The following is a 24,804-nucleotide window of genomic DNA, read 5'->3' as shown; positions in this document are numbered from 1 at the left end:
AAATGGCGATGGCCCAGGCCTCTTGGAGTAGGGTCGGTTGGAGTTTGGGGAGATTTGTGGTATCGTCAGTGTCAGGCCAAGAGGGATGGGGATGAGAGCTGTTTTCTGTCTCAGTCCCGGTGTGGGAAGCAATAGGGATCACTTACAAAGTTTCCCGTCAATTACAAAGTTTCCCCCATTTTGGATGAGTGGGGAAATAGTGAAGTGGGGGAAATTTGAGGCAGAAAAAAAGCTTTTTTGGTGTCACCGTCAAACGTTACTGGGAGTTTAAAATGAAGGTGCACAAAAGGGTTTCTTTAAGGATCCGATCCTTTTTTTTCCAACCTTGAAGATGAACTTCACTTACAAAGACCTTCAAGTCTATTGAAGCTTTATAAGCAAAAGATTCCTGACCACAAAAGCAAACAGTAGAAGAAGGGGAAAAAAGAAAAAGGGGAGGGGGGGGGGAGGAAAGGGGAGGGGGAGACCAGAGGCTGCCTTAAAAATGGAGTAAAGGGATGGGGGAGGGAGGGCTTGTCTATTCTCATTCAAAATTCTGCAAGGAGGAGAAAAAGTTGGGACAAAGGGCCAAGGAAGGGAAGAAAGGGAGATAAATTATTCAAAACTCCCTGCTGTTAGATAGTTTTGTAATATTATAGGACCGTCTGTTGGAGAAAGGGGTAGCCGTTGGACGTTGCAAAATGTTGCTTGTGATTTGGGAAACAGGCGATGCTCATTTGCAAAGCGGGGCTTTTGTGTCCGCGAAAAGCTCCCCCCTCCATCACTTTGGGGTGTTTTTAATTTTATTGGGTTGGAGGGGGCATTTTTAGGTCTTAAAATTGATTTTATTTGAGCCTCGTCGCTTGAAAAAAAAAAATATATAATTTTTAAACCGCTGGGTGATTTTTTTTCTCCCCTTGTCCGTGCGTGTTTTCCCCGTCATCACCCCTAAAATAAAAGAGTGGAGGAGCTGGAAGGCTTTTTATTCCTTAATAATATGCAGGAGTGCGTGTCAATAAGCAAAACAAAACCGTCTCTTCTTCCTTCATGGCAAATATCGCGAACAAATAAACCACGAGCCCTCGGTTCTTTATGAAACCAAATCGGGTTGAATCGAGGGCTAATTTGGGCAAATTCCCGGTGCCGAAGCCCGCGGAGCGCCGCGTAACCTCCGAGAGCTCAGGCTCCGCTCCTCTTCACATCCTCTACACAAACAACCATTTATCGTGTTTGGGTTTTGGTTCTTTTGTTTGGTTTGGGGTTTTTTTTTCTCCCTTATAAACTCGCTCCGTAGATTTGCGAGAAATAACCCCACAGCAGCCTTGGGTTTGGGTGTTTTTGGGAGGGGAGCAGTGCGAGCGGAGCTTTGGCACCGGGCTGGAGCCGCCGCGATGGCCACTGGAGCGAGGGTAATTAAAAAATCATTAATTAAAAAAAAAAAAACCTCAAAAATCACAGCTGTCAATGCATATTTTCACGTTTGGAAAAGTTTTAATGGCCCCAATTAAGGTAATTGATGATTGAGAGGGAGGGAGCGTGCGCTGGGTATTTTGTCTTTTCTATTTTTGCTCCAAAATAATTTACTTTTTGGAAACCTCTCCCTTCCCAAATCCCCCCATTTGGATCCCTCTCCACACTCCCAATTTTCCTAAGAGGTTTGCAGGAAAATAAAAAAATACTAACGCGCTCCTCACACTTGTTCTCTTTTCCCGCTTGGGTTTGGGGTTTGCGCTTTCCCCCCCTCCCCCCCTTTTTTAACCCATTTTTTATTATTGAGGAGGGGGGGGGAAAACTTTGTTTTGGCCTTTTTCCTCTTGACAAACGCCTTTGCTCCATTTGCGGGTTCTCCTTGCGGGGAGCCGGAGGAAGACAGCCCTAAATGCTCTCTCTTTTTAAGTGTTAAAGAAAGCTTCCACCCTGCGCCTGTTTCTTTCTATCGTCTGCTTGGCATTTAATAATGTTAAGACTTATTAGAGCTGGTAATGAAAACTGTGGCTGTTGAATAGGGAGCTGTGTTGGAGAAGGGTGTAATAGCTCCAAGGCATGCTAAGAAATGTATTTATCCCCAATCAGTACTCACTCTCTGAGTTCCCAGCACAAACGTTAAGTTGAAGGGTTTTAAGGCAGATTAAATTGAGCCTTTATTTCTTTGCACTTTCATCTTTAAACGGCTCACTCCAGCTAGCCCTGGGCATATATTCATGAGGCTTCACTTTAGGTTTTTTTTTTTCCCCTATTTTTTTTTATCCTTGTTAAGACCGAGTTATTATTATTTTTTTGTGTGTGGTGTTGTTATTTATGATGGCTGTTGGGGTTTATTAAGGGAGGGTCACGCGTGAGTGAGGCGCTGCTCCCTCGCACCCCGCGGATCCGAGGGGATCGGTGGGAATGGAGAAGGGGACACCCCCCACACACGCTCCCGCACCGCGCGGGTCCGAGGAGATGGAAAATGGGGATGGAAATGGGGACCCCTCCTCCCAACCTCCCGCAGATCCGAGGGGATCAATGGGGATGAAGATCGGGGACCCCCATCCCGCGCGGGTCCGAGGTGCTCGGTGGGGGTGAGGACTCCCCTCCTTCGGATCCGTGGGGATGGAGCTGAGGGGACCCCTCAGATCCGAGAGGGGATGGAGAGGGGTGTCATTTGGGCAGCCCCAAATCTCAAGGGATGCTGGAGAAGGTGCGGGAGGAGCAGGGGCGGGGGCGAGGCCTCACCCTGGCTGGGTATTAATTGCAACCAGACCCGGGGAAAGGGTCGGGGGGTAATCGGGGGGCTTGTGGGGACGGCGATCTGCCCGCTCAGCAGCGGGGTTCTGCCCCTGCTCCGCGCCGGGATGCAGAGCAGGATGCCCGCTGAGGATGCTCGGGGCTGGGGCAGTGCTCGTGGGGGACCCAGCCGCGTTCTTTCCAGGGTGAAAACACGGATTTCGAGTTATTTTTCCTCCTCCACGCTCTTTCTCTGAACTCCGCTCTATTCTACGGAGTTTCTCCCACTGCTCGCTTTTCTTTAGGTACCCAAACTAGCGTGGGATGGGGAAAGGCGAAGTTGGGGGGTGGGGGGTTGGCTTTTATTGAGGGTGGGAAACGCGCCCAGGTGTGAACAGCAGTTGGATGGGGAGATATTTGCACCCTAAGAGGTGATAACAGTTTAATTTGTTAGCAATCACTGCTGGTTTTAGGGGGCTGCAGACAGGAGGAAGCTGTTTAGACTGGGGGTTCAAGGTCCTGCCAAATTGAATTAGGGGAGGGATAAGGAGAAAAGGGGGGGGGGACACCCCAACATCTGGAAAGGGGCTGCTTTTCCTGAGCTGGAGAGAGAGAGAGAGGGGATACGGTGTCAATTTATCAGCAAACAATCTGCATCGATTTAAAACCAACAAGCGCTTTCCCTGTAAATGTATGTTTAGAAGGGAGGTGGTGTTGGGGGGGCGGGGGGGGGGGGGAATAGACACTTCATCAAATCAAGGGATTACGAAAGGTTGGCAATCTAATCAAACAGAGACCAGGCGGGATTTGTGAGTGTTGCGAGTGGGATCAGCTCTAATAATGGGGGGCAGGAAAGAGATAGGGTAGTGTCAAGCAATTCATTGGCTTTAGGCTGAGTTATTCTGTGCATATTTCAGGGAGAGGAGGGAAAAGGAGAGGAGGGGAAAAAAAAAAAGCAAGGAGAGGGAGTAGGGAAGGGGGGGGCTGGATGTGAGCACACACGGAGCTTACATGTCACAAAAAAAGCTGAGACAAATGAGGTACAACAATAAACACAGATAACAATTACAAAGGCAAACAGTGGCTTTTGGGAACAAGTAGCTGCAGAACCTGGTCTACATAAACAAAGTAGGCAAATGTTTGCAAGATAAACTCCTTCCTAAATCAAGTGTGACGGGAAGGAGAGAAGAGAGGAGGAGAGATAAGGTTGGAAGGGGGAATAAACGAGTATAATCTAATACAAGACGTTTTAAAAAACAAACTTAAGACAAGGATGCAGGGAGAGAGGTTCAATTATACAGTAGGAAGTGAAATAATATAAGGGAGATGTTTGTGATCCAGGGTTTGTTTGTGGTTTTTTTTTTTCTTTTTTTCTGCATCACACCACTCCCCACACCCCCCGTTCTTAGGGGGAGAAGAATAGGTTCAATTATAGACCGGGAAAAAAAGAAGACAAATATTGGTATCAGAAGCGCTTGGCTGGAAGGTGGGGTGCCCGGGGTTCAGCTCGGGAGGGAAAGGAAATGCATTCTAGACGGTAGAATCTATAATTTGAGGGTGATGGGAGCTCACATTATACTGGGAGGGGTAGGAAGCTGATATTTGGCTGTGGGGAGGGAGATGGATGCCGTGATAGGGGAGAAGAGGAAGGAAACTGCGAAGACTATTTCTAATCCGAGGTTTCTCCCGTGATTGGGGTAGGACAGAGGAGGCAGGGATAGAATTAAGCGGTAGGAAGGTTGCGAGGGAAATGTGTGAGCCAGGTGTGCGCAAGGGTTGTTTAGAAACAAACAGATTCCCCCCCCAAAAAAGCACCGCTTTTAACCCCCAAATAATTTGAAGAAGTAGTTTAAGGCTGTATTGGGGCTTATTCTCTTTTATAGAGACATGTATATATGGATCTCTCCAAATGAGAATTGTGTATAAGAGGGGAGAGACGTGTCTGCGGTGTGGTTAAAGGAATTAGATATTTACCAGTTTGAAATAAGCTTGGTTATAAAAAAAAAAAAAAGGAAGAGGGAGAAGAGAGACACTGAAAAGATGAGACGGGAGAACACTTCAAACGAATTCATCATCTGGAGTGGTGAAGGGGAGATTTAGAGACAGTATTGGGAAGTTATTTAGATATTAATAACATATTTTCCTGAGGCGTCAGGAGTGCCTCCATACGCACTTTTTTCTCGCAGCTATTTGGCTGGGTGAAATATGGGAGACCCAAATGTTGGGAAGAGATAACACAATCAGCCTAGCCCTGGTCCTGTGACTGCATCATAGCATTAAACCCGGATTAACCTCCCCTTTCTCCCCCTCCCCCCTTCCCCAGTTCCTCCCCCCTCCCTAAAAAACCACCCCCTCGAGAAGCTTTCCAAATTTTCCAGGGGAATTTACATGGCAGGATTTTAAAGCACATATAACACTGGCCTTAAAGCTGTAAGGTACTTACTCGAGCATTAGGGTAAGGCGGGGGGGGAAGGATCTTTCTGAAAATTACGTTTGCTACAAAAGAAATAAGCAAATAAGGGACCTTCTTAAGACCTGAGCTTTGGAGATATTATATATTTATAGAGACTATTCTTAAAAAAAAGAAAAAAAAGCGCCCATTTCAATCAGCTCCACATTACTCTGCTCTCCACCACTGGTGGTTGGGGTTTTTTTTTGCTTTTTTATTATTATTTAATCCTAACTTCAGTCCGATTTGGGGAGAGAAGATGCTCGGGGGGGTCCTGGCTGGCAAGAGCGGAAGGTTCGAGCTAAGGGGGGACGGGAACCCCCTGTTTTCCCGGGTGGGAGCTGCTCCTGCTCTTCCCCCGGAGAGTGGAAGATGCAGATGGAACAAGCAGAGACTGGGATTTGGGGGGAGAGGGGCTCCGTGTCCCCTCCTTTCCTAACAGCCCAGGAAAAAAAAAAAAATGAAATGAAGGAGTTGGGAAGCGCAGGTACAGCTCAAGGAGGTTGGGATAGGGATGCGGCTTTGCCGGGGTGCCCGGGGATGGGAGGTTTTGCTGCATCCCTCCCAAATTTGCCAGCATCTCCCCTATCCCAAATCCTTTCCTCTTTCCCTGCTCACCCCGAGCCGGGGCTGGCGCTCGCCTGCGCGCTCGCACTTGGCGTGATCTCCCCACAAAAGAAATTAGATGTCAGCTAATGCCCGGTTATAAAGACATTTGTCATCCGGAGTCGGGGAGAAGTGGGGAAGGAGGGCGGGAGTCGCTATCGGAGCTGATTTTGAAGGCAGAATGAGAAGGTGCAGGTGATGGCAATGGTGTTTTGGGGGCGCGGGCTGGGGCGCACCCCTGCGCTCGAGCGGACATCGGGGCTGTCGGAGCGGAGGAGGATCACATCCCTTTGGAAGGGGTTCTGCCCCTTCTTGGAAGCGGATCTCACCTTCTTGGAGGGGGGTCTCATCTTGGAAGGGGGACCGCTTCTCCCTGGAGTGGAATCGCCTCTCCTTGGAAAGGGGGTTCGCCTCCCCTTGGAAGGGGATCACATCTCCTTGGAGGAGCTGGGAAAAGGGGAGAAGGAAGGGGCGGGGGGGGAGAAGAAAAAGTAGGTGAGGAAAAGTAGAGGCAGCTTGAGGAAATTGAGAAGCTTATAGTCTTTGATCCTTGGATGCTTTCGCTTATCAGAAACATTTGTGGTGACACCGGTACAAAGGAAGTTCATCATATTACAGACTGCTCGGGCTGCTTGCAGGAATCACTGTCTATTAATTAGCAGGCGCTCTGTCTTGTGGGACACACCAGATCTGAGGCTGCACATTACTTGCTTGGATGGCTCTGGGTCCTGTGATGAATTGTTGTAAAGGGTCGTTGCTGTTTGTAGGCTCTGCAGGGACAGACGGGGACGGGGCGGGGGGGGGAGGCGGGGAGACCCCCGGCTCATTCATGAAATATATCTATATCTATCAATCTCTAGCCGGGGTGAGGAGGGAGAGGGAGAGGAGGGAGAGGGTCGTTCATTCATGCGGGCTGCAGCTGCGGAGACATTTTAACTCATCCATTTTGTGCGCGGCCGCGGATCCGGACAGGCTGCGCAGCCCCGGGAGGGTTTGGGCGTGAGCGGAGGGAGACGAGGAAAAGAGCTTGTTTAAAATAAAAATATATGTATTTTAAAATAAGTAAGGAAAAAACCCTCTAGCCGATTGTCCTTGGAGAGAGGGCAGGCGACGGGGTCGCGCTGGAAATCGAGGGTTCGCCCCCCCTCAAGAGCATCCCGCAGGAGGGATGCTCCCCTCCACCTGTGCACGTGAAGGGAAAAAAAAGTCATTTTGGGGAGGAAATAAAAGCTGAGGTTCGAAAACAGGGCCGCCTTTCCTATCGCTGGTCGGGCTCCCACTGGCCTGTCTGGCTGGGGGAAGGCAGGGAGGGCAGGGAGGGATGCTCTGCAGAGGGATGCTCTGCAGCCCCGTGGCGGGATGCTCTGCAGAGGGATGCTCTGCAGCCCCACGGAGGGATGCTCTGCAGAGGGATGCTCTGCAGCCCCACGGAGGGATGCTCTGCAGAGGGATGCTCTGCAGCCCCACGGAGGGATGCTCTGCAGAGGGATGCTCTGCAGCCCCACGGAGGGATGCTCTGCAGAGGGATGCTCTGCAGCCCCACGGAGGGATGCTCTGCAGAGGGATGCTCTGCAGCCCCACGGAGGGATGCTCTGCAGAGGGATGCTCTGCAGCCCCACGGAGGGATGCTCTGCAGAGGGATGCTCTGCAGCCCCATGGAGGGATGCTCTGCAGAGGGATGCTCTGCAGCCCCACGGAGGGATGCTCTGCAGAGGGATGCTCTGCAGCCCCATGGAGGGATGCTCTGCAGAGGGATGCTCTGCAGCCCCACGGAGGGATGCTCTGCAGAGGGATGCTCTGCAGCCCCACGGAGGGATGCTCTGCAGAGGGATGCTCTGCAGCCCCATGGAGGGATGCTCTGCAGAGGGATGCTCTGCAGCCCCATGGAGGGATGCTCTGCAGAGGGATGCTCTGCAGCCCCATGGAGGGATGCTCTGCAGAGGGATGCTCTGCAGCCCCACGGAGGGATGCTCTGCAGCCCCACGGAGTGGTTGCTCCGTGGAGGGATGCCCAACAGCCCCACGGAGGGATGCTCTGCAGCCCCAAGGGAGGTTTTAGGGGGCTCGGCAGAGGATGCCAAACTATTTTTTCCCCCGTTCCCCTCTTCAAGCTGGCTGTTCCCTGCCCCCGGGCTCACTCTCTCTCGAAGAGGCAGGAAAAACCCTTCTTGGTTTTCACTCCTGGTTTGTTGTTGCTGCTGTTGCTAAAATTGGCAGGCAGCACTCTGCCTGACCCTGGGGAGCGGGGCGGAGGGCAGGGCTGCCTCCGGGGCTCCTCCCGGGCGGGGTGCGGGCAGTTTCCCCCCGGACACCGGCAGCCCCAGCATTCAGAGCCTCCTTTGTCCGGAGACCCCAAGGACCGCGGATCAAAGTGACCCGGTGGCATCGTTAAAGGAGGGAGAGAAGAGGGAGGGGAGCAGGTTATGAAACTGTGTTCCCCAATCCCAGAGGAGAAAAGGGGTAGCGGGGTGAAAAAAAAAAAAAATGTTATTTTGGTGTTTTCGAATTCCATTCCATTTGCGCCCAAATCTGGAGTGGAAGGGAAAGTGCACAGCGACCGCAGTTCTGTAATTTATTTATTTATTTATTTTCTGTTCCCATTATGGAGACGAATTGATTTGCATTTTTATTGGGAATTAAAAGAGAGGGAGGAAACTTGACTCGACAGGATTGCTGCTTCCGAGCGACTCCCCTCCAAGTGGAGTTCAAAATACTCGGGTGATTTTCGCTTTTCTTTGTTAAAGTTAGAAGCAGGCTCCTTAAATCGCCAGCGAAACTTCCCGCTCTTAAACAACTTCGTGAAGATCCTTATATTTTTTTAATTCCGAAAAATCAATCCAAGCAGAGCCTCGCGCTTTAATAAAGATCCGCGGGCTGCATTATTTTGCATTTTTAAATGTAGAAGCGTCTTTAAAAGGAGAGGGTGAAGGTACAAAGGACACTTCGATGTCAAGGGATATTCAGAGGACACTCATGTTTAAATTCGCTACAATTGTCTCCGGCACATTTGATTGCTCGGAAAAAGAAAGAAACACTGACATGAATGGGAATGGGGGTTGGGGGGGGCGGGATTAATAGCCCCCAACTGTTGTATGGTGTAAATTATCCAAGAGAGGGCAGAGAGACGGAGCCGCTGGTGATGTTAAAGGAATATATATATATATATATATATGTGCCCAGAGACGCGCGTATTTAGTAAAAAGCTGCCTTTTTGTAGCTGGATCCGTTATTTCTGTGCAGGAACTTATTTCTTTTTAAATCCTTCCCCCACTTCTCCAGAAGATGCCCGTTTGATGCTAAATAGCAGCAAATTGAGCTATTTGAAGCGGTTTATTTATTTTTGAGAATGTGAAATATTTGAGTTGTACCTTGTTGCACCGTTTCTTTCTTTCTTTCTTTCTTTTTTTTTTTTTTTTTTTCCCCTGGAGTTTTCTCCTTAATCTCCTTCCAGCCACAAACCCTCCCTTGTGCGGGCGGCTGAGTGCTCGCAGCGGGTAAACTGCGATTTCCATTCCTGAAAGTCCAGCAAAAGGAGGAGAAAAAGTTTGGTGGAGGGGGTTAACAAATGTTGTTTTCTTAAACAAACAAAAATAACCCACTTCTTGCCACACACCAGTGGAGGGGGTGAAGTGAGAGACGGTGCAGCCCCAGATTAAGACGCATCTAAAGGATGAGAGGATCCAAAATGATTAAATTCAAGTGACATTTTGGGGGGAAGTTATATATATCTTGTTAAAATCTCCGTGCTTCTCAAAGGGAAATGCTCAGAGAAGGTCAATATACGGCATTTCTGCTTGGCAGGAGCTTCTCGGCAAATCTCTGTCAAGGAGAAACCAGGGTGGTGGTTGTGATCAATTGGTAAAGAATAAAATAACCCCAGTGCCGAGCAGAAAGCTGCTTGGGTTTAGAGTTCAGTTGCAAAGAGTCAAGTGTTCCCCGCGGAGAAAAAACCACCCCGTCCACCCCCCGCCAGCTCAAGGCGCAGGAGGGAAACCTAAATATTGGAATTATTTTTTTTTTTGCCCTACGAGGCAGGGAAGGGGAAAAAGCGGAGCCGAACCCCCCCGCACCCTCGCTCCTCTCCCGGCTTGCTGTGACTTCGTGACTTTTCTCTCCGATTTTAAACTTTACCCAGGCTGAATTTGATCTTTTTAACTCTTTTGCCATCCCCCCCCTCCTCTCTCCCCCCCTCCTTTTCTGACGGTATTTTTTTCTCACTCTGTTTTCTCCCCTTAACCTCCTCTTTTTTTTGTCCGCCTTTCATTTGAAGCGAGGCTTTACAGCTTGCTACACTTTCTAAGTGCATCAATAGCCACTTTAGAAATACAAACAACTTTTAAAGATAAAATAACCAAACCAGAATGGGACTTTCAATGGGGGAATAGTTGTTGTCCTTTACCATGGAGTGTGCAGCCGCCTCTGCCTAATCCAGCTTTCATTTTCACCGACAAATGCCAAGAATCTGTATCTGTCTCCCAACCCCTCGGGAGCTTGATTACACGACAAAAGGCTGCCATTATCCGCAGGAGAAAACAGGGAGGGGACACGGGGGCTCGGGCCTCTGAGGATGAGGGCATCTCCAAACTATTGACTTAGTGGATGAAGTCAAGAGCAAACACGCTGAGATCTAAAGGGGGAGAAGGCGCTGGCGGGAGGCGGGGAGGATGCTCAGGGAAGGAGCGGAGGACAAGCAGCAGCAGAAAGTCCTTGAAAGTACAGGGGAATGGGAAGGAGCGAGGTTTGGGGGGCATTAAAGCAACTGTGGAAAGATTTTTCTCCCTCCACACCCAAAAGCAGGTCGACGGAGGAGAGCTCTCCCTCATTTTCTGACACCCCATTATTTTTTTTACCCCCTTGTCTTCCTTCGTAGTGAGATTTTTTTTTTTTTGTCAAGCTCTTCTCCACCTTTCCCGTGGGGAATTTGGGTTATTCTTCCCGCTGAGAGAGGAAAAAAAAAGGGAGAACTCCCCCCAAATCCTGCTGCCTGGGGACATGGCCGGGCTGTGCGGGGTCGCATCCCCCCGGGCTGGGCTCAGGCATCTCTGCACAAGCTGGAGGTACCCCAACAGTGTCTCCTTACAAAGTTTGGGGGAGACAGGGCACGGGGAACACCCTCCTCGCTGCTGCAGCACGGAGACGAGGCAAAAAAACCGGAGGCTGAACCCCTTTTTTTAACCCGAACTGGGAATAAACCGGGTCAAGGTCTCGGCCGGGAAGCCACGCTCGCTCCCTGAGCAAGCAGAGCTCTGAATTAGGGTCTGGCAGGGATGAGGAGGGGGGAAAAAACCTTCCCGCGAAGCCCCCTAGGGTCTGCAAGGGAGGAGAAGTCACCCCACGCCGCTGCTTTTCAGGTTGAACTGGCTGCGTTTTGCATGACTGCCTCATTAGCCACTGCTGAGCAGGGATTTACGGGCCAGGCTCATCCCGGCCCGTCGTGGACAAAAGTTAACCCAACCCTATCTGTAATTTATCTGGGTCACCTAGGGAGAAATCCTCCGGGGTACGGAGAATCCTGGAAGCGGTACCGAAGAAGTCCCGCCGCCCTTAATTACTCTTTAATCAACCTAAGGCAGTGGTCCCTTTAAAGTGCTGCTTTTTTTTGGTGCGAGAGCTGCGTTTCAGCATCTGCTTCCCGGCGGAGGCTGGGGAGCCAAAAACCTGCTTCAGCTTAAGGGATTTAAAGGTGTGGAGCGTATGTTTCGGGCTGGACCCCGCGAGCATCTCTTTTACTGTAATCACAAAAGTATTAAACAAAGGGAAATGCTGGCGGGGAGGTGGAGAAGAACCTGGAGGATCCGATTTATACTACAAAGGCGCAAAAGGAGCCGGAATTCATCTTTTAAGCGAAATCTTTTCATCTTTGCAGAAAGCAGGCGGGGTTTGCAGCGTTCCCATCTCTAGGCTGAGTTTTTCCTTCTTGCAATAACCCCAACTGGGGAGTTTATTTTATTTAATTTCCTCACTCCTCACTATATATATATATATATATAAGCGGTGAACCTGCTGCTGGCAGCGGGATCCCGACCCAGGACCGAAATATTGCTTTGCTTTGGGAGAGATGCTCGGAATCCCCCGGCTTTCGCGGTCCCGCGGCCAATTCGGTGCCTGACGGGGAAAGAGCAGCTGCTGCGAGAGAGAATAAGTGTTAAAAGAAAGAGGGAAAAAAAAACCCCCAACAAACCACAAACCATCCTGGTAATCTTGGGACGTACATAATCTACGTCTCCCTGAATCCCAAAAGGCATCGTCTCTCTGATTTATTTTTACGCTAGCCTAGTTTGCATCCCAAAGAAGTAAACTGCTATTTTTAACCACTGGTTTAAAGCTTAATTAAAAGCCCCTAAACTGATTGTTTTGAAAATTGATTTAGAGGAATTGCCCCAGGGCTGAGACGCTATCTAAGCCAAGTTGCAGTCCCAGAGCTCGCAGTGGTGGCTGAATCGTTAACCCCGAAGAGGCAGGAGTCGCCGGGGATGGATGGATGACACATGGGCCAGCGGGGTCCCTACACCCTCTGGAAAGAAAGGTCCTTTGTTAGTCCGGGCTACTGGTTTGCTCGGGTGGATCTCCGCTGGTTTCCTGGAGTTACGAGGTTTAATTGAATTAAGGGAAGCCCTGAGATGCTCGTGACACGAGGAGATGGGAGAGCTCTTCCTTTCATCTGCAGATCTTGGGGATCGGAGCCCCTCGGGGGGTGCAGCAGAGCCGGACCACGCCAGCTCCAAAGGTGGAGCTCCAAAGGCTCTGGGGACAGGAATTTTGGTGCCCAGATCCCCTTTCCCCCCTCAAAGCAGGCTTCTTTTTCCAAGCCGGAGCCGCCCTAGCTGTTGCTGTAATTCCCTTCAATTGCTTCCCCGGGAGAAGGGGTTTTACCTGCTTCGAGGGGGTGAAATGAAAGTTGGTTTGAAGGCTTTGGGGAAGGGGAGGGTGGGAAGGGAAGTGGCATTTCAGCCCCGTAATTAGATGTAAACAAGAATAGAGACGGGGCTCCATGGTCAGACAACTTGATTGTTAAGGGATTAACACCTAAGTAAACCAATAAAGGCTCCGCGTTGCTGGTGGAAAGGCTGCGGGCCAGGCAAGGGCTGGGCAAGACTAGCGAACCCTAATGGGCTGCCCCTCGGCACGGCCAGGGCGGCATATTAATAAACCCCCGGGAAAAGGGAGGTTTATCCCAGCCTGGACACGTGTGGGGCCACCCCAGCAATTCTAGGAGCCCGGTTTTTAAGGCTTTTTTTTTTTTTTTCTGGCAAAGGTTGGGGTTGCTGGAGCTGTTCTTGCTGCCTGGGAAGCCATTGGTGGTTCCTTTCTCTCCTTCGGGATGCCTCAAGGTAGGCACCCAGCATTATCCGGCGCCCATCGCTCTATTTATTAGGGAAATAAATTAGAGGGTGATCTGCTCCCTACCGGAATGGGGCAGAGTATTCCCGTCTATCACCACCTCCTCACGCGTGAGCAGGACGGTTTCTTTCGCACAAGGGGAACTGCAGGTTCCCCCAACCCTTTAGTTTCTCCATCCCTTCTTAATAATAGCTTTTAAAAAACCCAAAACATCCTTCAGAGCCTGCTGGAGCAAAACCCTCCTGGGCGTAGCTCTCCAGGTTTGCCTCCAACCGGGCTTTTGTGGTCCTTTCTTTTCCTCCCAGCTCTCCCTCAGTCGGTATTTCCACCCCCTCCAGCTCTGGCCAGTCCTTGAGTCCATGGAGGAGTTTAACCTTTGGGAACAAATCTGGCCAGAAGTGGTGTGGTGGTACCCGAAAGCCTGATTTCCATGGCTTTCTGCCCCTGCGTGGATTTTGGGATTGAGAGGTACCTGAGAGGCTCAGAGTCAAACTGAGTTCAATAAGTTGGGTCTGTTTTGTTTTCCTCCATCTCCCCAGCTTCCAGTGGTCTCTGGCAATATCGGAGCACTCTAGGGTGTGGGTATTTCTTCCTCCTGATTGCAAATAACCGAAAGATTAGCACCAGCAGCTGTTTGGAATTGGAACAATGGAGAGACCTAGGAAGTGGAGAAAATGAAAAAGGAGAACCCCCCTCCTAATCACCCAGCTCAAAGTTCACCAAGTCAGACTGCATGACTTAACGTGACCTCCACCTCGGCTTCACGGGGCTATTTGCTTATAGGGGAGGTTTGGGGGGGGGGGGGGGGGGAGACAGAAAGAGAGGGAAGAGGGGGGGATAGCGAGCCGTCTAATGAAATTTCCGATAGGGATGCTGGACTGCCCCCTTTGGCCACGGGGTCCTCTCGGTCCTTGCCCTGCAGGGCAGTTTTAGGGGGTTCGGGGGGAGGAGCCCCCCCTCCATCCTCTCCAGGGGCAGCCCCGAGGGTCGTCCCCTCGCTGGGAAGGAGTGATGCTTGGGATGTCCTATCCTGCATCCCAAGCAAACCGAGCTCCATCCTTGCGAGATGCCCCAGGATGGGCTGCTCTCCTCGGGCAATGGGAGGGTCGGGGGTCCCCGCTGTGGGGCAGGGGGTTGGGGTTCACCCGGCAGCCCCAGCCCTGCTCTGGCTGCTGAAGTGTGAGAGCGGCGGAGCTGTCAGGAGGGGTTTGAATGGGATCTCCTAATGGATTTGACTCGGAAATCTCGACTTGACCAGTTTTTTCCTCTTTAAAACAAACTCATTAAACTTGTCAACACTCATTAGGGCCTTAAAACGCTGAACTGGAGTCACTGGGGAGAGCGGTTGGTGGGGGACTGCCTCGGGAAGGAGAGGTGGGAGGGGGGCAACCAGCATCCCCGGCTGCGGCCGGGCTCCCTCGGCTTTGCTGGGCGGGAGAAAGGGGCTGCCAGGAAAATAAACGCCTTAAAAGAGAAATCAAGGGAGGAGAGAGGGAGCAGGCACGGGGAGGGGGCTGTGCCTTGGAAACAGGGGCATCTCCACGTCCCCCCCACCCTGAGCTCGGCTACAAAGGAGGCGCCGGGGAAGGGGAGGGCTCTGCGGACTGCTGGGTTGGGGACATTCCCTGTGGTTTGGGGACATTCCCTGTGATTTGAGGACAGTCCTTTGTGATTTGGGAGTGTTGGGGGCGAAATATATCTGCTAGGCTGTCATTTCTGTAATTGCCGGGGGAAGGGAGAATGGGGGGGGGGGCGGGACGGACGGAGAGGGAAAGGTTAGAAGCAGCTTTCAGCCCTAAATCCCCTGGAAATAAGCCTGGTCGCCGAAATTCCATTCCAGTCCCCCTCCCCAAAATATTGTGAGAGCTGTAAAATTAGGTGGAGATAGTCTTAATTCTGTCGGCAGGACGAAAATTGCCTTTTTTTTTTTTTTGGGGGGGGGGGACACAATTAAATGTTGTGCATTTCTCCGTCTCTTTTGAATAGGGGTTTTGTTTGGGGTTGGTTGAGATTTTTTTTAAGGGTTTATTCTGATGCTTTTCAAGCCTCGGTTCCCCTTTAAGGGGGAAAAATCCACCCCCACCCCTATAAAAAAAAAAAAAAACCCACCAAAAAAAAAAAAACCTTCGAGACCTTCTGTTATTCCTCTCTCTGAGAATGAGAACATCAGCTATTCAAGCGTATTGATGAACTCCCCCAAAAAGTTTATTAAGAGAAGCGAAAACAAAAGGACTAAAGGCTGCAGGCAACTGGACAGACAGTTTATAAACTAAGGTCCCATTGTCCCCCCGAGGCAGATGCATGAATACCTCTGAATGGGTCCCTTTGGAGTGACAAGATCAAGCCAGACAACAGCATGTTAAAAGGAAGGAGCGCTGTTTCTCTTTCTCCAACCCAAAGATCTGCTCCCCCTACTCCTCCTGCATTAATGTACATCTGCAGGGGGAGGAATAAATAGCTCCTTAGGATCTGCGGCCTTCGGGGTTTTTATTCTTTCACCCCAGCACTGGCTCTTTGCACCATATGCTGCAGATCAGCCCTCCTTTCTCTGCAGCCTCCAGCCACGCAGTCGCCTAAAATGATCCCCAGCAATCGCAAACTTTCATCCCTCTCTCTCTCTCTCTCTTTTTCCCTCCTCCTCCTCTTTCCTTCCCCCTGTCGCTGTTAAAATCGCGATTTACAGCCTGCTTGTCTAGGGGATCCCTCGTGGTCAATTAGGTTTGCACAGAGCAATTTCACTAATAGGCTTTGATGGATTTATTTTATTTTTTTTCCCCTTTCCCTGGGATGTCGGCCTCGCGCCGGCGGGATGCGGTGGTGGGGAGCAACACCCTGAGCCTTCACATCCCAGCCCTGGGTGTCCATAGGTCCCCTCTGTCCTCGTTGGCACATCGAGGGGACCGCTCCAAGGTTGGAGTATCTTGACCTGGCTGCGAGGGAGTTTTGGGGGTTGATAACTAATGGAGAGGGGCAAGGGATGGCAAACCTTGGACTGAGTGCCTGGAAAGGCCACCAAATTAATGCCCAGAATAGGTTTCCTTGTGTCTCAAACTCTGCCGGCAGTCACTACGCCTCTCTTTCACCAACTGCTCTGAGCTCTGGACCCGTGTCGTGCCCGGAGGAGACAGGGTCGGGCAGAGTTTGAATAACACCGAGCAGCTTTGGAGCTTTGGTTTCTCAAATAAAACTGCAATGAGCTGTACAAGAGCCCAGTTTCCTCCTCTGCATCTTTTGGCTGTTTTCCACCTTTGCTAACGTTCATTCAGAAAAGTTTTAAAAGCCTTGGAAGGGGAGAGAAGATATTAATGCGTGTTTGTAGTAGATTGCATTTTGGCTTTGTGGTCGTGGGATATTTTGTTGCCTGGACAGTGGAAAAAAATAGAGAAAGAGTGCGTTTCTCATCACTTTGGCTCTCAAATTAACTTGTAGAGGCACAGACTGCAACAAATACCCGGAGTAGGGTATAAATCCAAATGTAGAGATTTTCTATCCCACCCAAATGCCTTAGTTCTTGCCTTCACATCTCAGTCCACGGTGCCCACGGGTCCCCTCTGTCCCTGTTATCTCATCAAGCGGATTGCTCCAAGGTAGGAGCATCTTGGCCGGGCTGCTGCAGTAGCTGTGGGGGAGTTCTGGGAGTTGGTAACTCCTGTGATGGATCAGTCGAGCTCTTGCAGAGCCATATCCCTGTTTACACACTCCTTAACGAGAGACAGCTCCGAGCGCTGGGTTGGGAGGTCAAGCGATGATAATAATAATAAAATTACCCGTTTTCCCCAGCCTCACCTTCCCCTCTGCAGCGGAAGAGTTGCTATTTCATGGCTGGCTAAAGCCAAACTTCCCTCAAGGGCGTTATGCGACTTATGACCCCCCTAACCTGTACTTAGTGGTTTCCAAAGGAGATCTGAATGGAGATGGAGCCACGAGGGCAAAACCAATCTATTTAAAACAAAACCCCCAAGACAGCAACAGGGAGCAGAAGAAACACTGAGCAAAAGAAAAAAGAAATACCAACCAAACCCAAAGTGTTTCCCAATTAGGGAAATACCTGCTTAATTAGTCGGGGCAATGGTTTGCAGGGAACTGCAGGAACCCCATATACTGTTTTAAAGCTGTTTAACTCTTTGCAGACCCAGGGAGGACTTCACCAGGCGAGTATCCCCATCTTTAGCTGTGGTTTAGTGGCCGTGATGCTTTTCACAAAGGGATGCATGCACACAGCAACAGCATCAGAGCAGCTCCCCCTCTCCAGACTGAGCCTATGCACGTGCCAAATCCCAAGCCCTGTTTGTAGGGATCGTTTTCCGAGAAGCACGGCAATTTGGTCCCATGCTAGAATCAATCAGGACTCTGACCCTTCAAACACATCCACAATGGATTTTATTGATATGAGTGAACTACTGATGGGCCGAGGTTTTTCCAGGGCAAGGAACGCTTTGCAGCCCTTCAATATTTTTATTATTTCCTTTTGGGGTTTCCATAAGGTACATTTGTCTGAAAGCATCACAAATGGGACCAGGGAGGGGAATAAAAGAAACAGATGAGGAGCTGACATGACGAAAGACGAACAGATTTTGGATCATTCCTGTTACCACAGTGGCTCCCTCAGGCATTTCAAAGGCAAAAAAAATAGGGAATAAAATGAACACATAATCAAACCAAGGAGCCAGTTAACCAGGCTAGTACCCGCAATCCTAAAGTCCCATTTAACTGCTCGCGGGATTATCACTTGTTGCCGATTCCAAACCAGCAGGTGTTGTCAGCTATTTATGATTGCTGTTATTTATACGGTGCCACTGGTGTGCCTGGCGCTCGGCAGCCACGTACGGATGAGAGCCAACCTCTCCCCTGAGAAGATATCAAGCTAAATTAGACTGAACACAGCAGCAGACATTAACACACAGCATATGGGGATGAGGGGGAAGAGAGAGGTTCAAATCCACAAAGATCGTGCAGTCTCCAGGCATCGAATCCCTCACCTGTTGGTTTGTTAGTTCTTGTTTTATAGGAAAAGTGAAAAAAATAATGGGAGGAAGGTGCACCAGGGGAGGTTTAGGCTGGACGTTAGGGAAAGGTTCTTCCCCCAGAGGTTGGTGGAGCTCTGGAACAGCTCCCAGGGAAGCAGTCACGGCACCAAACCTGACAATATTCCAGAGGCATTTGGCCAATACCATCAGCCCCATGGTGTGAATGTTGGGGCATCCTGCGTGGGGACACGAGTTGGACTCGATGGTCCTTCTGGGTTCCTTCCAGCTCAGGCCATTCTGTGGTTCTGTGGTTCTAAATAGACGCGTGTTTATGCACAGGGCGCTGACGACACGAGGACAGAGACCGAGGTAGGGCATCACGCCTTGCTTTGCAGATGGGAAGGATGAATATTATTTGCGCTGTGAAGCCGTTGCGGTAAGCAGTGCATGAATGCACAGCCAGAGCTTGCGGTGCAGGCAAGAGCCAGCGGATAACCAAAGCGAAGCAGCTTGCCCAGGTTCACACGGCGTATCAGCAGCAAAGCCAAGACTGGAACCTTGTGTACAAATTACTAAGCAGAGCCCCATCCACAGCCTTTTTTTTTTTCCTCCTCAAAACCTGGTGGGTTTATGCAGGAAAATTCCCATGGTATCGGCAAGAGTTTTACCCAAAGATTGAATATGGACCTGGAGATTTGGCTTTCTACTTTTTTCTTTAGAGGCAAATCAGCTCAAAGAGTGAACAACAAGATGCTGCTTGGAAATAAAACACATTTCCAGCTTAGGCCTGCAAAGGCTTACGTTTGTGGGCGACTTGATCCAAATGAGTCATCCCATCCCATGTCTGTGAGAGGATTCCTCGTGTAAGCAAAATTGACCAATACGACATTTATAGGGATTGGGTCAGGCACCAGTAAGAAGCATTCCCCAGCCGAAGGAGCCTGTGCAGGGAGAGAAATCAGCTCTGCAAAACTTCAACCAGCCTCCTCCTGTCTTAGGCTTGAAAGACAAGAGCCAGGAACCGAGGAAGCTGTTGCCACTTTGCTGGCAGTGGTGTAAAATGCAAAGCGACCCCCCATAGTTGTTTGAAGAAGGCTGGACCCTGCTGTAAAGCTCTGCAAACTGGGCTCCCCCTGCCAGCTCCTTCCCCCCCATCCCCTCCTCCCTGACATGTTTTAAATGATTTTGGATTTTAATGCAGGGTCCCGAGCTCATTCCTTCGTATTCATGGCGTCAAACAAGAGGCTGCTGCCCCCAGCTGGGTTCCTTGAACTCAGAAGCAAAGCTCTACTCAATATTACCTTAATTAATTAACTAAAGAGACAATGGCTTTTGAGGTCTCACCTCTGCTTCCAGGGAGGGGGCCCTTTTGACAGAGCCCTACCATAAACTAATTCCGAGTTCCAGCAAGGAGTCATAGGGAGAAGAGTTAAGTGACACTATTTACTTGTTTACTAAGACAATTTATGTCATATTTGTTTTTCCCCACCTTCCATCTGCAGCACTGAAAGCTCTGTTGGGGGTGCAGGGGGAAGGAGGAGGAGGAGAGGGTATTATTTGCATTAACCACTGAAATCAAAGCATATTCCCATCTCAAAAATCCCACTTCATAGCTTTTGGTATCTTCTTTTTTTAAAAAAAATTAATTTATAAAAACTTTTTGAAGCTTTCCAGGTTCAATATAACAAAATCTGAGCTTTGATGCTTTAAAAATGCCATAAAGAGCTACAGGCGACATCACAGTTAACCAAAAATATATATTTAAAGGCTGCTGTGAGCACTCGTATCTCTTCTGAATGTTGCGGGTGGTGTTTTTTTTCACTTGCAAGCAAGCCCTGAGTAGATGCTTGCTGGTTTATTCCATTCAATAATGGGCATTTTGTATTTTGGAGCAGGAAGAAAAATGTTTTCAAAGGTCACAGTGAAATGTGTCCAGCTGGAAAATCTATCTGGGAACACATATGTCATAGACTCAGCAGTGCATTGTTACTGGGTTTTGGGTCACCGTGCCCCAGAAGAAGGGCAATACGATTGATATTTTTATAGGTGAGGAAATTAAAGCGCAGGTTAGGTGGGTCTGTCCCATCGGGAGCTCAGAGTTGAGGGAACTGGATCTGTGTCTCATGGGATTCCGTGCTCCATCACAGCCTCCTCCATCTTCACCAATCATCTCTGTGCTGAGGCTCAACCCGCTCGCTGGGTCAAATTCTCAAGTCATGTAAAACGGCTTCACTTCATGGCATTGCGTAAACCGAGTAGATCGCCGGCTGTGGGTTTGAGGTGGAACTTTGGGGTTTGTGATCTGCAAGATCTGTGTCTCTTATTTTTTAAAACACTTATAGGTGTATAATTTTGATTATTTGGCAAATGATCCCCGCCCCTGGCGAGGTAAGAATTGTCTGTGTTGACGCAGCTAAGAAATCTCATGAGAACCGATGGAGAAATATGTTCCTCCCATGGAAGGTAAAGAGGCTGTTTCGTAGGAGAGTCCTCACTTGGATCAGAGGAAGGATTGCTTACTTCCCCCCTCACTCCCATACTTTTTTCGGTCTGGGTTTCATTGCTCAGAGCTTAGGTTGGTGCATGCAAAATAAGTTTGTGTGCATTTCAGAGCTCTGGGGCATATGAAAACGTGATCATTCATAACCCCATCTCCCAATTTAAAGCATGCAGTTCTGGAGGCTGAGGCTCAGCCACTGCAAATTTGGTCCTTATTGTCTCATGTCCTAAACCTGCGATTACTTATGTCCATATTTAATTTTATACATGTGAGTAGCGTCACGGTATGAAACACGGACACGATTAAGAAGATACTTCCACTACCACCTCCCATAGAAGTGAACAGCTGAAAAAGGGATCATTAGCTCCGTTAGCAATAAGCATTCCCCAAGGTGCAGGATCTCCTTGTATAATCCTTGTAGCAGAGTTGTGCTCACACACGAGGTTTAAGGGTGTGATTCTTATGGCAGAATTGGATGGACTTACTTTAACTTGCAGCAAATAAGGACGTTCATCTCTTTGCTCTAGATACTCATTTATTCCAAAATCTGATTTTTATGTCACCACCACCACGTTAGCTAATCTGCAAACACAACCTCACCTTGCTTTGTACGTGCCCTCAGTTTTATGTAGTGTATATGGAACTGAGCCACGACTTAAAGACTTTTAAAATCTGGCTTTGCCCCTGGATTGCTTTGCCTTTCACCAAGCCACTTCACCTCCCCATGGCTCTATTTCTGTTCTCACCTCTGTCTTGTCTGACCACAGGCAGCTTCTTCCTGTGCCATTACTCAGTGCCTATTGTAACGGGGAACTAAAACAGCCAAGCTCTCTCATTCATGCAATAATAACACATGCCAAAGCTGCTCTGGTTGAGCTACGCTTGAGGATGTCTAAGAAACATCGAAGTGCTGCAAGAGCTGCTGTTAATAATTCAGAAGGTGAATGCGAACCAGCTCTGGACTAGCACTTCTTCACCATGTCTCAGAAACAGCGAAGATGTTGTACCTATCAAGGCTCCAAGGAGATCCCTCTTAATAATTGTTGGTTCCTTAAGTTCTTGGTAGACTCAAGGGTGCTGCTGTTCCGGCTGTTGAAGAGTCTGCCTCATGGAAAGCTGCTCCGTTGCAGTCAGACTCCACTTCTTGCTTCTTGTTAGCTTCTCCACAGCTACTGCACCCCACCTCAGCACCAGTTACGTGTCAGTAGGGATCTTCACGTGACCTTTGCTACAAGTTGCAAAGCCTTCGCAGTCACGCAGTGATGTGCAAGGAGTGTATTGATATTAATTGTGAAACCATTTCATGATCAAGGTTACGTGTTGTCACGAGAAGTGCTGCACTTCTGACTGCTAATGACAAACGGTGATATCAAGGGGAAACTTGGGATGTCAGTGATTTGCACAGGGCTTGGCTGGCTGTGATTCCAGCCTTGCCTCCAGTTGCTTGCATGTTCTTGCCATTCAAGCCTCTGTTCTTTGCGGGGGGCTTGGAGGGTTGGGCAGGATTGTCTACTTGAAACTCATTAGAACAAAAATTGACATCGGTGGTGCCAGTGTCACTTTGTCCCTCCTCTCTCCAGGAACCATAAGGCTCAATTAGAGTTGCGTGAATTAACAATTTCCATTTCCTCACTTCTGAGTCACAAATACGACAACAGAGTGAGCCATGGCAGTTCTTTTCAATCGAAAGAGCAAACACTTCTGGGTCTGCTGCCCTGAAAATGCACTGGCACTGGCTAAGGGAGCTGCAGGAAGAATTACTGGCCATATTCCTGTTGTATTTCTTTGACTCCATCTCTTTGAGCCTCACTAGGGGCGACCTGCTTACAAAACCAGGCAACTTATAGCTTCTCCACATTACCAACACTATAAAACTGACTGCACAGAGAGTTTGGGACACAAGGCTGATTTCCTCGGGGCTCACCTGGGACTGACCCGCTCGATGCACGTAGGATTTCTGTTTGGACTCGGTCCAGGGGCCCGAGGGAGGGAGCAGCCCACGGCTAGGGAGAGGGTAGAAAGGATGTCTTGTTTATCGGCCAAGCCACCTGGCTTCCTTTACCCACGCAGCGCTGCTTGTGCCGTACCTTTCAGAGGGGTGAGAGGGTGAGGGGATGGAAACACTTCAGAAATGTAAATGCCATCCATTTGTTTATGATTTTATACTCCAATGTGTAACCTGAACCTGATGGAGTCAATAAAGAACTGAACCTCTCCATGTTTCCTACCTCAAAAATACTGGAGCAAATCCAGGGCTCTTGAAGGCAAATTATTCCAAAGCGCTGAAAGGAAAAATAAAAAAAGAAATCCAACTTTTTGTATTCTTTTTTTCCTTTTTTCCTTTTCCCAAAGTTTTGAAAGAGTGCCCTTGCTCGTTCTCCAACATCAATGGGCAACAAGTGCATTTTTGGGAGCATGGCCAGCGAGCTGTAAAGCAAGCGCCGTGATTTTAAAATAATTACATTTATTTAGAGGAGTTTTGGGAATAGAAACAAATTCCAAGAGAATGAAATTTTTCCATCTGAGAAGGAAACTCAGTGAGGACTTTTCTGTTCTTTTCTCAGGGAGAAGAATTTTCTGCTCACAAAACATAAGTTAAACACCTCGGGATGATCTTACTTGTTGCAATTAGGCAGTTTGTGTTATTAAATGGCTTGTGAATATACTTTGCCATTAGCGTTCCTGCACAGTGAGCTTTGTTGTGGTTTCTTTTTTTAAATGTGGGGTATAATCAGGTTACAATGGGTAAAACTGACCTTGCTGTAAACCTAGTAGTTGGATTTTGCATGCCACAAATTGCAGGGTCATAATGTGATAGAGGTGTGGATTTGGCTGATTAAATCAAAGTAAAACCAGGGGCCATATAAGACTGTGATGCTGCTCCGTCCATTTCTCCCAGCTTGATGTTCTGTAGTGTTCTTTTACATCTAACTCATGCCAGTGGTGAACCATTTATTTCAAGGCATTTCAAATGTGTAATTTCTCTCTCTTCTCCTGGAGTGCACTGGTTTAGACTGGGAAGAAAATACACTGACTGAACTATGGGATCAGGTTATAAGATTTCAGTGAGAGACTATGGGTTTTTTAGGATTTTTATACCTCCTGGTACACTGCGTAAGGAGCGAGGGAGAGGACAGTGTCTTGGGAACTCTGTACCTATATATTTATTTTAAAAGTAACCAAACTACAGCCTGTGGGACCGTAAGGCTGAGGAACTGTACATTTGAGTTACCTCCAAGTGATATTTTCACATATGGGCTATACACGATCAAAGCATATGTGTAATATAATTGATCATGTCTCGATAGGTAGATCTGGGATTAGGGAATAAGCAGCTTGATTGCTCATGCCCCAAGTTACCCGTGATGTTACATCAGCGCAAAGTGGTCAGAAGAGAAGCGGTTGCCAGCAACTGCTCTCAGGGCTCAGTAGCAAAGAGGTGGCCCCAGGGAAACTGAGTTCAAATATCTGGACCTGTGGAGGAAGGGGGGAAGGCATCCTGGCAGGACTCCGGAGAGCTTTGCACAGAAGCCGAGTCAGCTCTGTGGCCACTAGAACTCAGAGGAGCTCCGCTAAGGCAGGCATGATATGCTGCTTTTCCTCACTTCGTGGTCTATCCCATCTGTGTCCCTCTTCAGGGCTGAATTATCCTCCCAGTTGTAGCACCTGGGCTCTGAAAACGGTGGGCTGGCTCTGCGCAGCCAAGAAGAAAAGCTGCCTCTTGGTCTTTCCAAACAGCTGGGACTGTCCCCTTTCTCCATCCTTGTGCTGCAGCTCCTCTTGGCTCTTCCACTCCCCGATAGCTTCCTGGCTCAGCCAGCTGAAAGGCTGCCAGGTTCCCAAAGATTTACCCACTCCTGCCCTACCCTACAGACCTAGAGGTAAGCTTAGCGTGAGCCCGCGGCACCCCTTTTGGGGGCCAACCTTGGCTTCTCCCCGCGCCAGCCGTGACCTCCACGTAACACGCTTTCGAGCCAGCCTCTCAGAATGATCAGGGTGCTTTGGTTGGGTTTTTTTTCTTTTGGCTAACTTTATCAGTGCCCGAGCACGCCTTGAAGTGTCAGCTTGACATAATATGTAACAGTAATTAAGAAATAAGCCTCTTGCCTGGTTTCACAGCAATCATTTAGCTAAGTAACTACCATGGTCCAGTGCCTCAAAAATCACCATTAGCCCACGCCACTTATGGCCATAAAATTTCTTGTTTTCTGCTTTTCATCGGACTCACCCTGGAATCTTCATTTTGCTTTATTTATA

General features: G+C 49.1%; 1 protein-coding gene across 5 annotated transcripts in view; it reads left to right on the top strand.

The window, feature by feature from the left end:
* Positions 1 to 24,804, top strand: part of PAX7 (paired box 7) — a 108,980-nt gene that overhangs the window by 5,058 nt on the left and 79,118 nt on the right. The window lies entirely within an intron of this gene.

The sequence above is a fragment of the Cuculus canorus genome, chromosome 21, assembly GCF_017976375.1.
Source record: "Cuculus canorus isolate bCucCan1 chromosome 21, bCucCan1.pri, whole genome shotgun sequence".
Lineage (NCBI taxonomy): Eukaryota > Metazoa > Chordata > Aves > Cuculiformes > Cuculidae > Cuculus > Cuculus canorus.
This window is presented reverse-complemented; position numbering and strand designations above follow the sequence as displayed.